The sequence below is a fragment of the Gossypium arboreum genome, chromosome 8 (genome assembly GCF_025698485.1).
Source record: "Gossypium arboreum isolate Shixiya-1 chromosome 8, ASM2569848v2, whole genome shotgun sequence".
In the NCBI taxonomy this organism is placed as follows: Eukaryota; Viridiplantae; Streptophyta; class Magnoliopsida; order Malvales; family Malvaceae; genus Gossypium; species Gossypium arboreum.
The window spans coordinates 42,711,625-42,727,205 of record NC_069077.1 but is presented as its reverse complement, the minus strand read 5'-3'; positions in this window follow the sequence as shown (position 1 = coordinate 42,727,205).

Genomic DNA, 15,581 nt, shown 5'->3' with positions numbered 1-15,581 from the left:
TCTTCGAAACTCTGTTGACATTCTTCCGTCCATTCAAATTTAACATCCTTTCGAGTAGTCTAGTCATAGGAGCAGCAATTATAGAAAATTCATTTATGAACCGCCGATAATACCCAGCTAGCCCCAAGAAACGTCTAACTTCGATTCGTTTTTGGTGGTTTCAATCAACAATGGCTGAAATTTTACTAGGATCAACCCGTATACCATCACCTAAAACAATATGACCCAAAAATCCAACTTCCGGAGCCAAAATTCACTTTTACTAAACTTAGCATACAAATGCTTATCTCTCAAAGTTTGCAAAACTATCCTCAAATGCTCAAGATGCTCGTCTCATCTTTTGAATAAATTAAAATATCATCTATAAACACCACAATAAATCTGTCCGGTATAGCCGAAATATGCGATTCATTAAGTCCATAAACACAAAGAGAGCATTTGCCAACCCGAACGGCATAACTAAAAATTCATAATGACCGTACCTTGTTCTAAAAGCGCTTTTAGGCACATCGACTCTTTTTCTCGCAATTGATAATACCCGGATCTCAAGTCAATCTTTGAAAACCATGTCACTCCTTTTAGTGATCAAACAAATCATCAATTCTCAACAACGGATACTTGTTTTTGATTGTCACCTTGTTTAACCGCCGATAATCAACACATAATCTCATAGAACCATCCTTCTTTTCACAAATAACACGGAGCACCCCAAGGTGAAAAACTCGGTCTCACAAAGCCTTTATCACCAACTCTTGCAATCTGCGACTTTAATTCTTTCAACTCTATTGGTGCCATTCTATATGGAGCAATCGAGATCGGAGTGTTCCTTAGATTAAATCAATACCAAATTCTACTTCCCGACGGAGGCAAACCCGCAATTCTTCCGAAATACGTCCGCAAATTCGCATAATAACCAAGACCGATTCAACTTTCTTTTCAACTTCTTTTGTATTAATTACATACGCCAAATAAGCTTCATAACCCTTTCTCAAATATCTCTGAGCCGACATCGAAGAAATCATACTAGATAATGCCTCTAATTTGTCTGGCTCAACCCGCAGAATTTCACCACTTTCACACTTTAATTCTATAACCTTTTCTTTGCAATTTATTATAGCATCATGCAATGTCAACCAATCCATACCCAAAATAACATCAAATTCATCAAACGGCAACAACATCAAGTCGGCCGGAAAGTAATGACCCCGAATCATTAAAGGGCATTTCTTGCTTACTTTATCAACTATCACGCATTTGCTTAACGGGTTCGACACTCTAATCATAAATTCTGTGTTCTCAACAGGTATATTCATACTAGACACCAGTTTCATGCATACATATGAATGAGTAGAACCAGGATCAATCAAAGCAATAACATTAATATCATAAAGAGAAAATGTACCGGTAATCACATTGGGTGAGGAAGCATCTTCACGCGCTTTAATAGCATAAGTTCTAGCCGGAGCTCTTCCCTCAAATCTAACTGCTGCATCTCGCTACATTCTTCATCGCTTGTTTCACTTCCACTTTTCTCGGATACCTTCCCTCGAGTTTGCACCACTAGCTTTTACACTCAAATTTTTCTTTCTCTCTCTCAGGCGTTTCTAATAAAATGATCCGGAGAACCACATCGAAAACATTCATTTGCTCTGACGGACCAAAATGATTTCTACCACACCGGCACTCGGGTTTAACAAATTTCAGATTTCCACACTAGCCGTAGAAGTAGTCTGAGATTTAGGACCCACATTCGCTTCTTAAAATTTCCATATGATTGCCCAACTGAAACTTGGGAACGAGGATTCATATTTCTTGACTTTCCGGGTTCGTTGTGAAGGTGCCTTACTCATTGGCCTTTTCTTCCAATTTCGTGTTTCAGATTCTACCTTTTTCTTTTCCTTCAGTAGTTCTTCAGCCTTACAAGCTCGATCAACTAGTACTACCATTTCTTTCAGTTCAAGGATCCCGACAAATACCTTAATGTCTTCGTTGAGCCCGTCTTCAAATCGTCGGCACATCTTGGCTTCTGTAGGAACATATTCCCTGGCATACTTACTCAATCGAACAAACTCTCTTTCATATTCTGAGACTGTCATATTACATTGCTTCAGCTCAAGAAACTCTTTACATTTCTGATCAATAAATCTTTCACTAATATATTTCTTCCGAAACTTTTCTTGAAAGAATTCCCAGGTTACCCTCTCGTGTGGTACCACCGAAATCAAAGTCTTCCACCCATTATAGGCTGAATCTCTCAACAAAGATGTAGCACATTTCAAACATTCTTCAGGTGTACAAGATAATTCATCAAATACTCAGACAAAATTTTCAAGCCAGAACTCTGCTTTCTCTGCATCATCATCAATATTTGCTCTAAATTCTTCAACCCCTTGTTTACGAATTCTATCAACGGGGGTTCTGTGAAATTTTATCATATCCACTCCTTGAGGCATTGGAGGCATAGGTTGAGGAATTGGGGGAGGTGGGGGAGGTCGTACATTTGGGTTCGCATTTAACGAACTCAATGTACCATGCACTCATCATTTGGAGAAAGGTTTCCGATCCCTTTTCCTCCTCCCCGACCAACAAGAGGAGGTGGGTTTTCATCAAGACGCCCCTTCAGCCGGAGCTGGTGCATTACTCTCTACTTCATCTCGCCACAAATGGATCGGGATCCATTTACTATATAAAAATCAAAAGGTCAGAAGTCGTCACACTATCACAATTCATACATATGTCATGTATAGCAAAATCCGTACATACAACACGTAGTCCGAGAACCGACTAAACCTACCCTGATACCACTAAATATAACGCCCCTACGCCCGAGACCATCACCGGAGTCGAGCTTGAGGGGTTACCGAACATAATTTATCAATTTAAGAACTTCAAATCATTTGTTTCTACATTCACAGCTTTCTAGCTACTCGTGTTACAGTTACAAGAAAAATCATATCTCGAGTTACGAAACTCAAAATCAAGATCCGTAAATTTTCCCTGAATCTAGACTCATATATCTATTTACTAATTTTTTTATATAATTTTTTATTAGACCAATTAATACATTTTATTAATTAAAGTATCCCCTATTTCAGGGTTTGACTTCTCTGACCTCTGTGTATTACGAATCAGATATATATCTATAAAAATTTCAATGACTATGAGGTTTATTTATATTAAAAGTAGACTCAATAAGGAATCTGTAAATATAAATAAAAACTTCTAATTATTTTAGTAAAATTTATTATGAATTTTTAAAGTCAGAACAGGGAATCCAGAAATCACTCTGGCCCTGTTTCAAAAAAGTTTAAATATCTCATAAAATATAATTTATATGTCTGTTTTGTTCAATCCACATGAAAATAGACTCATTAAGCTTCAATTTCATAACTTACTCATCATTTAGTTCCATATATACTATTTTTAGTGATTTTTCAAATTCATGTCATTGCTGCAGCAATATTCTGTTTTAAGGCAAGTTTCATCTTTCCATGAATTTTTATGAACTAGATAACCTATTAAACTTCCATAATATCAAACATGATCTAAATTAGCCATCACCATGACTTATCAATATCAAACATTTTCTCAACCAAACATGGCCATATCATAAAATTATTTACACAAAATAGGTATATTGCTATACATGCCATACTTAAGTAGTTGTACAAGCCATTTACCAAGATAAAAGTCCTTTGGATAGTGTGATCGAACTTTCGACCTGTCCCGATTCCTGAGCCGGCTTGTTCAAAACTACAGTGAATGAAAAGGAAGGAGTAAGCATAAATGCTTAGTAAGTTCATATGTAAATAACAAGTAACATGACAATACAAATATACCAAACAACTTTAGCATGGTATCACCAAAACATATATCACATTTCTAAACATCATTCCTCATCTTACCACCTTATCATTGTTGTATCTATTTTCAACCCGAGGGTTAAGAACATACCTGTCCAAAGTGTCCGTTTCACAACACTTACCAAAACGTCGCTTGCATCTTAAGTGTTCTTTCATTTCACTAGAAATTTCACCCGTTGAACACATCGGAATACAACTCGGATACACGGATAATTTGCACATAAGTGCCTCATATGTAATCAAGAAATCATGTAACCCGCCCCTAAGTGAACTCGGACTCAACTCAACGAGCTCGAGCGTTCGCATCCATAAGTGAACTCAGACTCAACTCAACGAGTTCGGATGCCTAGTTACATTTCACGAACTCGGACTCAACTCAACGAGTTCGGACATTAGCATCCATAAGTGAACTCGGACTCAACTCAACGAGTTCGGATGCTCAACCATCCTAGTGACATGTCACTTGTATCTTAATCTATTCCTAAGGTCCAAACGGGCTTTTTCCCTCGATCTCACATTTGCCGTCTTCCATGGAATATCGGAACCGATACTCGGTAGCAATTCATATTTATCAAGTAGTAAACATAATTTGCATATTACTCAACATTAACCACAAAGCATAATATTTCACGACTAAAAATCAGCATATCATATAATTAACATTAATAACTTAAAAATAACATTTATGCTACATTATTTACACATGAATTTACCTTGGTACCAAAATATAAAGATTTTGCAATTTAGTCCACAATTTTTTCTTTTCCTCGATCACGACTTGAATCTCGTTTTTCTTGATTATGGAGCTTGGAAGCTTGAAACAAACCCTAGCTATGAAGAACCCTTGAAATTTCGGCCTAATGAAGAAGATGGACAAAAATTGGCTTTTAATTTTGTTTTTAATTCATTTTAATAACTAAATGACCAAAATACCCTTACTACTAAACTTTCCAAAAATTCCTTCCATGTCCTAATTTTGTCCATGAACTTAAAATTGGTCAAATTGCTATTTAAGACCTCCTCATTAATATTCCAAAGCAATTTCATACTAAAAACTTCTAGAATACAAGTTTTGCAACTTATTCGATTTAGTCCCTACTTTCAATTTAAGCACTTTATGCATAGAATTTCATCACGAAATTTTCACACAATCATGCAATCATATCATAAACATCAAAATCATTGTAAAATAATTATTTCTATCTCGGATTTGTGGTCACAAAACCACTATTCCGATTAAGCCCTAATTTAGGATATTACAACAAGTGGTTCAACGGGTTATTTAATGGGTATTTCAAAGAAGAGAAAGAGCCTTGAAATATTACGAATTGGCACAGGTATGCACGTAAAGTTTATAAGCATTGACTTCATGAAATTGTGAGTTCATGATTTCCATGAGAATGTTTTTGTGAAAACCTTGTGATTATTGATCTATACTTGTGATGTACGAAATACATGGTAAATTTGGTTAGTGATCGTGTGATTGGCTTTGGGCCAAATTGAGTTATGGTATATCATGTTATATTCACACAAATGTGATTTATTAAATTAGAGAAAAATGAAATATTGGCATAACTGCCTATTAAAATGATTATGGAAGTATGAGAAGATATGAGCTTTAAACAATTGAAAGATGTTGAAATATAGACTTGAAATGTGAATACTCATAATTAATGTGCATGTTTACTATAAGGTTCGAAATGATTTGTTAATTGATGTAATATGTTACAAAGGAGAGATTTTGGTTTGTTTGGCTAATGCCAAGATATGTTAAAATTATGCTTATAAGTTGATAGAGTAAACATTGTGACTGGGGCTAGTTTGGCAATGCTTTTGAAAAGTGCTTTTGAAAAGTGCTGTGGAAAAGTGCTTTTGAGAAGTGCTTTTGAAAATTTTGGTTTAAAATTTGAGTGTTTAGCATTGCTGTCAAAAAGTACTTTTGAGAAATAAAATGTCTATTTTAGACATGTTATTATCAAGTAACAAATATACATTTAAATAATATTTAAATTAGTTAATATTATTATATTTTAGTAAGAATATAAAAAATATATTATAATTTCTTGTTAATATTTTAATATATAAAATATAAATTTTAAATATTTTAAGCAATAAATATTAATTATTTATAAAATTTAATTAGAATATATAAACTATATTTTAAATATTTAAATATAACTATTAAATATTTGTAATTAGTATTTTAAAAATATTTTTTATTTTTAATTAATGATTTTAACACATTTGTAATTAAGTACCAAGAAAAAAAAGGAGAAGTACTCTGTTATTGGAGGGGTGAAAAAGTAATAAAGCACTAAAAGTGCTTTTGGGAGAGGAAAAGCTAAAAATTTTAACTTCTCCTTTTGAGAAGTGCTTTTGAAAAGCACTTCTGAAAAGTTAAAAATTTCAGCCAAAAGCAGCTTGTTCTGCACAACTTTTCTTTCAGAAGTGCTTTTGGAGCCAGAAGTGCTTTTGAAAAGCAATGCAGAACTGACCCTGAGTAAAATTATAACTGTGAGATTCATAGCAATTTGTATTATTTTGTGTTTAAATTGTTAGACTTGTTAAAAGATTGGTAATAGTTGCTTATTATTTTATGTACGGGCTTACTAAGCTATATAGCTTACCCCCCTTCCTTTCCCATGTTTTATAGTGTTGTCAAGCTAGCTCGAGTTAGAGATCGTCAGAGATCCTATCACATTATCAAGCTATCATTTTGGGTCTTAATGAATTCAAGTATTTTAAATTTATGGCATGTATAAGGGCTCGGTCTTTTGGTCATATGTATTGGTTTGTAAAGATTCATGGTTCATTTTGTATATAGTATTGGAAGTTGGCTAATGTTGGTTATGAGTATATTCATATATATGTCAATGCATTGGTGATATGATCATGGTATGCGTGGTAAACGTGAATTGTTTGGAAATATGATTTATGGCATGAATGGGAAATGTTTGGTAATGTGGCCGATTGATGAGATGATAAATTTGTGAGTACAATAAGGTAACTAGAAAGTAGTTAAACGAAGTCTAATGAAGGTGAAATTGACATGAATGATTTATGGCATGATAAATGTTGTGTGTATGATAGATGTTGATATGGTATTGGTATGTGATGGTCATAATTGTGATTGGTTTGGTAGCTCTTACATGCTTGAAATTGTGCCATGTATTGTTGTGTAGATGTGTGCAAGTGAGGGTGGCAAAATGGCTTGGTAAATAGCCTTGTTTTTGTCCACACGGGTAGACACACGGGCATGTGTCTAGGCCGTGTGTTTCACATAGTCAGCCCCTGGGCGTGTGATCTGGTCGTGTATCCCCTGCACCTAAATTGTTACAAAACAGAATGCTCAGTATTGAGCACATGGCCTAAGCACACTGCCTAAGCATACGGCCTAAGCACACGGGCGTGTGTCTTAGCCGTGTGACTTCAATTTGTTCTTGGATGACAAATAAAGAGTTACACGGTTAGGGACACGAGCGTGTGTGACCACACGGCCTACCCACAAGGGCGTGTCCCAAGCCACACGGGTGTCTGCCCTTACAACATGAAGAATTTTCTAGATTTTGTAAAATTTTCTAAAGTTCTTAGTTTAGTCCCAAACCGCTTTCAAAGCAAGTTTTGGGCCTCGTAGGCTCGATTTAGGGACGATATGATTGGTTGTTGAAAATTTTTAATTTGATGCCAAATTTATGACTTGAAATTGTATGATTGCTTGTGTATAACTCGTACCCTATTTCGATGTACTCGTACCCTATTTCGATGTTGGATACGAGTAAGAGGTGTTACAATTATTTACACTTATATCTTCCCTTTTATTTGCATTTATACCTTATACATTTAATGTTAATTTACAATTTATTTTAATGTTTTATATTTATTCACACTTATAAGATCAAGGCTTGTAGGTGAAAAGCTATAACCCCCAAAATAGTTAGCAAGAGCAAAGCTCCTAGCTATAAGATTAGGGCTTACAGGCAAAGAGCTACAACTTCCAAACCAGTTAGTGAGAGCAAAGATCCCAACCCTAAGATCAAGGTTCACAAGCGAAGAGTCACTGGCCTAGAATAGTTAGCAAGAGCAAAGCTTCTGGTTGTAAGATCAAGGCTGGTAGGCAAAAAGTTTCAGCCCTCAAAACAGTTAGCAAGAGCAAAGCTCCTAACTATAAGATCAGGGCTTGCAGGCAAAGAGCCGCAACCCCTAAACCAGTTAGTGAGATCAAAGCTCCCAATTGTAAGATCAAGGCTCACAGGCGAAGAGCCACTGCCCTAGAATAGTTAGCGAGAGCAAAGCTCTTAGCTGTAAGATCAAGGCTCGTAGGTGAAAAGTTTCAGTCCCTAAAACAATTAGAGAGAGCAAAGCTCCCAATTGTAATCTCAAGACTCACAGGCGAAGAGTCGCGGCCTCCAGAATAATTAGCAAGAGCAAAGCTCCCAGCAAAAAGATCAAGGCTCGTAGGTGAAGAGCCACAGCCTTCAAAACAGCTAGCGAGAGCAAATCTCCCAACTGTAATATCAAGCGCAAAGCTCCTAGCTGTAATATCAGTATAAAACAGACCGAGAATTGATATTCCTAGCTTATAATTTTGAGAAAAATATCTATGTAAAAAATAGAACGCGAATTCATATTCTCAGCTTATAATTTTGAGAAAAATCACTAAATAGAAAACAGATCGCGAATTCATGTTCCTAGCTTATAATTTCGAGAAAAATCTCTAAGTATTAGACGGCTCACGATTCCTACTCTATGTATGAAACAGTTTGTAGGTCTACATCCCCAACGCATTATTAGAAACACTCTAAGTATAAAGTAGACAAAGGAAGTAAGTAAACAAAAGATGGAAACAAACACTTATTTTATTAAAAAATAGATTACAGACATAATTACTGCACATCATCATTCCCCCCATCAATGTCTAGGTTCGTATCATTAGTAGTATGAGAAGCATCCTCTCTAATAGAAGGAGCCACGTTCACATCCTCACCTACAGCAAAAGGAACTGTGGTCGTATCACCATCAACGATAGAGGAGATCATGTCTGCAGCAGCCGAATCCTCCTCTAAGTAAAGGTTTCCTTCCGGGTGGCTGCAAAAGAGTCCTACACTACTCTAGAAGGGCTTTACACATCAAAACCCAGGCTGTTCATGACCATACCATCAAGAACATCGAAGTCCACCTTACGAGCATCAAAAGGACCACAAGCAACCCAGGCATGGAGCAATATGTTCTCCTTAAACCTATGCAGGGAGATTAGGATATTTTTAGACATTTCCTTCATAAAGGTCTCCAAAGCAACAACCTGCTTCTATAAAGTGCTATGCACATGCTCCTGGCACTCCCTAATAATCCTCTACACTTCAGTAGTGTGCTTCGCAGTGGTCTTCCTCAACTCTGCTTCCACAATTATTGACCTCTCATTCTCAATGCGAGCTCAACGGCGTACCCCTATGCTTTTATTTCCATTGTGATGAGACGCTCGATGAGATCCCCTTATTTCTCATTTATTACTTAATTCTTTCTTGCATCTTTTGATACATCTCATGCACCCTATTCAACTTAACCTTCATGTTTGCGAGCTCCTTATGATGGGCTTTTACATACCTCAATCTGACGTTGCTAACGTCAAATAACAGAAAATGCAAAGATGAGGAAAATTCATATGTATCTAAATCTCCGTGCCATGAAAATGGACCCCCAACAATCTCAGTAGGCACTTCTTCAGTAGTAGGGGTAGGAGGAGAACTCCGAGGGACAGGAGGCGGAGTATCTTCATCAACCGCAATTGGTGAGCTCACTTGGGTAACAGGTGGCAAGCTTGTCATAAGAGGAGAGTGAGCCTGAGTGATCGTAACATTAGGATCAACAAGGTCTTCTCTTCTCCTTCAACGATGCACCAACCGAGTACTGCTCTCCTCTTCCTCCCTGGAAAGGTTGACGTGCACAGCATCTACAGGAGTCTTACACTTCTTACTACCACTAGCTATCAAAACATCAATGTCCATAGCTTCATTAAGCTCACACGAGAGGCTGTCAGTCCCACTTGAATTATCGTCGTAACCCTGATTATTCCCTCCACCAATAACAAACCTATGGTCAGTAAGAGCAATTAACAAGTTAGAACTTCCCCTACCTCCTTCCTCTTGAATCAATTCGGGAAGAGCAAAAGGACAGATTTTCATCCTGTAATAATTATAGAAGAAGTTCGCAAGCTCCTCCTTGCGTCCCATCAGTATTCGGTCCAACTGATCACAGGAGCCACAAGGTCAAGTAGCCCCTACAGGTAGCCCACCAATTGATCAAACGACCACATTATTATCTCCTGTCCTCCACCCATTAGGGCTAGATCTTCTAGACAAAATTTGAAAACATTCCTCGCAATGAGAACAATCTCCAAGGCTAGCAGGCAACCAACGTGAAACCTTTGAAATTGCGTAACAGATTCATCCATGGGGAAGCTTCTCTAGAACACGCGCATATCCACGCTAGGTGAAGACTATTTGGTGGGAATCCGAAGTCTTCACTAAGAATACTGCGAACTCAGATATACTTCCCCCGTTTCAAGCGTAGGTTCTTACAATAATTTCAAATGATTTTTTAAACTTTTTTTTTGCGACAAGAGAAATAATAGAACCCTGCAAATTCATCCACATCGCTACTCTTCAATTAGTATAGATGTTAGAAAACGGCAAGCATTGGCACCTCACCGCGCTGACAACTATTGAGGAAATAGGCCATAGCCAGCCACCAAGAGAAGCTAGAAAGTTGTCTAGGAGTGAGGCGATAGTTGTTCTGGAGGCTATAGAAGAAGGGGTGCAGAGTTAGATAGAACCCAACCTTCAAGGCATGCAGTGGCAAAAGGAAGCTATTCAAGGCATGCAGTGGCAAAAGGAAGCTATCATCCATCGTCTTGCATATCCAATGCGATCCCCCAAGAATAGAGAATTCTTAGGTGAAGTGAAGAAGTTTTATTCCCTGCACGGCTAAAGCCAGCCCCATTTCCTCCAGTGTGGTGGTATAAACATAGGGTTTCTCTATCACGATAAACGAAGTCGATCGAGATGGCCAAACTGAGATGATCTGATTGTGGGCTCCTCTTATCTTTGGCATGGTTTGAGTAAAGGGAAAATAGAAATGGAAACTAGAAAGCATGAAGATTTCGTAAAAATTACCTTGATTCTAACATATGGAAAATGCCAAACTATGAAAAACCCAAACCCCTAAAAAGCCCCCCTTTAAAGAGGATTTCCTCAAACAGTTTGTATGGCCAAAGAGAACCAACAACCCAAATGCAAGCAGATAGGAAACGATTCATCTCTTAATAGTCAAATGCTTGAAGAGAACTAATGGCCCAGATACAAGCAAGCAGAAAACGGTTCATCTTTTGACGATCAGATCCATGCACCCAACACTCAGCCTCACTCATGACACGAGCATACCCAACAAGCTACACTCAAATCTAACATGATGGACCTAAGGCCCGCGACTTGATAATGCCCCTTAGGCCAACTAAGGGGGGACTGGTTTTTTATATATATTTGTAACTGCCAACCTAAATGTCCTAAAATGATTCGGGTCTCCGACGCTTGTCCCAGATGGACCCGACTCAGAAGAGGTATATTTTCCAAAACAGCTCGTAAGAAGAGTTTGCGAACGCACCTCGCGGGATGGGGTCACGAATGATGCTTGCAGGAAGGATATGAGAAAAGACCACATGCTGCGCAGACAGGCGTCCAACAAACTAGGGGGCGCGTAGAGAATGTCAGCACTAGAGGCAAGGAATGTCAATACTGGAGGCCCCAAGGTCGAGATAAAATGATAGGCCCAGTTATGAGCTGTAATAATAATAATCGAGGCATGTATAAATACCCCCAATATCCCTCTCAAGGGGACATGAGAAAAACACCTCAACAAAGTGCTAATTAGATCCAAAGTTTTTTATACCAACGGGAAGATAAAGTATAAACTAGCCCTATCAAATACTATATTGATTTTAGCTTTAAGCCATACCAGCAAGTTTGGACATTTGGTTCTGTACATGTTACGACGGAACGTTTTACTTTTTCTTTTTCCCCAAATTTGTTAAGCTATATTAAGGCTGGTTCCACGCTTTTCTTTTTAGGTTGAAATTGTAGTAAAATGGTATTTAAAAAAATATTAACACAAAAGATAAGATTTAAGTATTTTTTGGCTTTTGTATTTATTTGTATTAGCTATTTAAAATGTATTTAAAAATTTAAATTAATTTATATTTTATGAATTATTATATTAAATTATTTTAATATAATTTGTCATTATATTTAATTTTAATATCATATTTAAAATAAACAATTTAATATTAAACACGTATAATTAACAATTTATATTATGAACACAAGATTTTCCCACAAAACATTTCAAAAGAACTTTTTAAACCATGCTAACACATCTCAATTGCAACAATACAGAGACGAACTCAATTTAATTTAATCTGTTGATATAATTATATTTAAGAGATAATATTTAGTAAGTTTGGGTTCAACACTAAAGTTTTAGTTGATAACAATGATGCAAAGGGGTAAAGATGAAACAAATGATAATTTAACGGTCAACATTTATGATCACTTTTCTAATTTATAAGTTAACCATTTTACTTTACTCCTTTTTTTTTTTTTTCCTTATCAAGCAACCCTTAATATTTTTGTAGGTTGGATCTGTATACTGAGCTTATGAAAGAGGGAACTGTATAGAAATATAATAGGGTTGTTAAAGTTATTAAATGTTAAGTCTTAAATATGATCATATGATCCAATTAAACTAAATTCGAAAGTTTGAACCATCAATTATTTTAATTTTAAGTAATTGTGAGCTACTAATGTGAAAAATATCTTTTTGGTTATTTAAGTTTCAATTGTTGAAAAATAGATGGAATGGGTAAGGCCAAAAATTTATGGGTGGTGGGTCTCCTAATTTTTACCTACCATTACCAATGAGAATGAAAGAGTTCCCCTAATATTTTCTTTTGAAAAAAATAACCCGCAAAAAAAGGGAACTCAATAACCAGTTGAGCTGACTCACAATGCAACATACACCATTAAAAGGACAGACAAATGATCATTAATTATTAATTGATCAACATCTAGGTATAATAAATAAAAGACTGATGTTTTGTTATTGAGATTAATTTATCAACATCTAATTATAATAAATAAATGAATGAATAAAAGACTGCTTTTTGTTATTCAGATTTAAAATGAATGTTGGTGATTTTATTTTTTAAAAATATTTTTAATATTAAATTAAACGTATATGAAAACGAAAATCATCAAACATATTGATTTTAATTAATTTATTTCTTTAACGATTTATTAAACAATGTCGAAATTAGGAGGTGGCAACCTCAGGTTAAGCTTTAAGGATTACAAAAATAAGAGGATATTTGAAAAGCGGACGACACAGATCTAAAAAATGGACAGAGCTATGGTATTCTCAGAAACAGGAAGAAAGGTTAGAGGAAGGTAACTCAGATTCATAGAAACTTAGTCAAACAGTTTTCTAAATAAGTGAGTAACATCACTAATCTGATGAGATGCCTTCTATCGGAGACATGTAAAAGGGGATGACCATCTTTCGGTGTACTAAAGACGCGAAATGCTTTCAGAGAAGGAGAGATGTTCATAAATGAAGAATCTAGCTGTGGGAAAGGAGTATTAGGGTCTTTTTCTCTTTTTCAAGTTTAATTGTTTTTTAAGTTTGGGCTTAGGGTAATTTTACCAATTTTTTGTAGTGTTATTACTGTTGAATTTTGTTTTTGTCTTTCACTTCTTTTTGTTTGAATAAAACACGGAGACCAAACTTTTATAAATAAATAAATAAATAAATAAATAAAAGGAGGTGGCTGCCTGGCCTTCAAAATTCTTTCGAAATCCACTTTCGTCTTTGTAATAAATATTTTAAGATAAGATCATTTTTATTTTAACCCTTAACATTTTTTATTTTACAATTTGGTATCAAGGTTTATTAAATTTGATTTATTTTTATACAATTTGTAATTTTGTATGACGAATCTGGTAATATTGAATGTTTAAATTTCACCAATTTTATTGCTAATTAAGAATATAAATATGTTTTTTATCCTTAATTAAGAATGCTGAGTTTGCACCTGTCGTTTATCATAACTTATTTTTATTTTGAATAAAGTTTAAAACTATAAATAAATTTTTATTTAATGTATAATATTATATATAAATTTTGATTTTGTGTAATTTTATATATTAAATGTTAGTTTAATCTAATTTTAAAAATCACTAATATAATTTTTATATAACAATATTTTATGTTTACATATTACATGCACTAATAATTATATTTATGCAGTATAAAAATAATATATTCATTTTTAAAAGTGAAGAAATGAATAAAATAATATTTTACTTATACATTTAAATTATAGCTAATATTTTATATGTATCAATACATTAAATTAAAATTCATTGATCAAATTACATATTAAATAAATTCTTATTTAGTTTTTATATTAATCTCTTTTCACTTTTGAGCAGCTTTATATGACTAATAAATCAAATGGATGACTTTGAATGACTCATTACTGTTAATCAGTTTCCTTCTTTTTTCGCATTGAGCAAATTAAGCAATTACTTAAGTTATCTTGTATAATTAAGGTTACCTTTGAATGAGCAGTGAGATTAGCTTTAGTTAAATTAAAAATAGCAGTGATAATGTGATTTATTATAATAGCATTGAGATTAAGTATTATAATGGTGAAATTAAAATTAGTGGTGAGATGTGTGTTTAAATCTAAATATAACAATGGCAATGAGATAAAAGTAAAAAGTGACATTTAAGGATATAATATTAAAATTATATAAAGTTAAATAATAGTTAAAAGTTATTAAAAATATATTTATATAGTTGATTGAGTCATAACCCGATTGACATGGGCATTGTTACCAATGTAGGAGTACATTGGTTCAATTGAGCTGAAGCGCTTTATCTTCCTATTTATGGGTTGGAGAGGGACTATAAATAGTTCTAGGTATTGTATCAAAAAGCGCAAATATGACCAAAACCTATAATAAGATTATTCAAAAAATATATATTTGTATTCAAAATTATTTAAATTACATATATACCTAGTAATATAAAATAATAATTAATATTACATTATATAAAAATGATATATAATAAGGAAGGTGAGAGAAGGAGAAATAAGACAGTGAGCGAGAAGAGGTTGGGAACAATACGATGCGCTAAACTTATTTTATGCTTGAAAACATTTTGATGCTCCATGTTCTTGAATTCCATACCAACCTTAAGCCTTATAACGTTATAAGTTGAAAAGTTCTCTGTGACCTAGGTAAATCTATTTGTAGATGGACATTGTATTAAGTGATCATAATGATAGTTGTTTGTATGTTGCTAGTATAATTGAAATCCTTATGTAATTTCTTGATGGACCAATATATTTGATAATCTTTTTGCTTATATGCTTTGTAATATACTAGACTTAGGGGTTATATAGACTTTTTTAGCACTCTCTGACTGATAATTCTTGCAAATTCCAAGTTCTCTTTAGCATATTCTTGTAATTTTATTACAAAATACCTAAGTTGGAACAAATTAAATACAAGTCCTAATAGCGGTACCACCTCATCTCTCATTTGTGGACTTATGACGCCACCATAAGAAAGTGACATTAGTGAAATACATGGCAACAATATT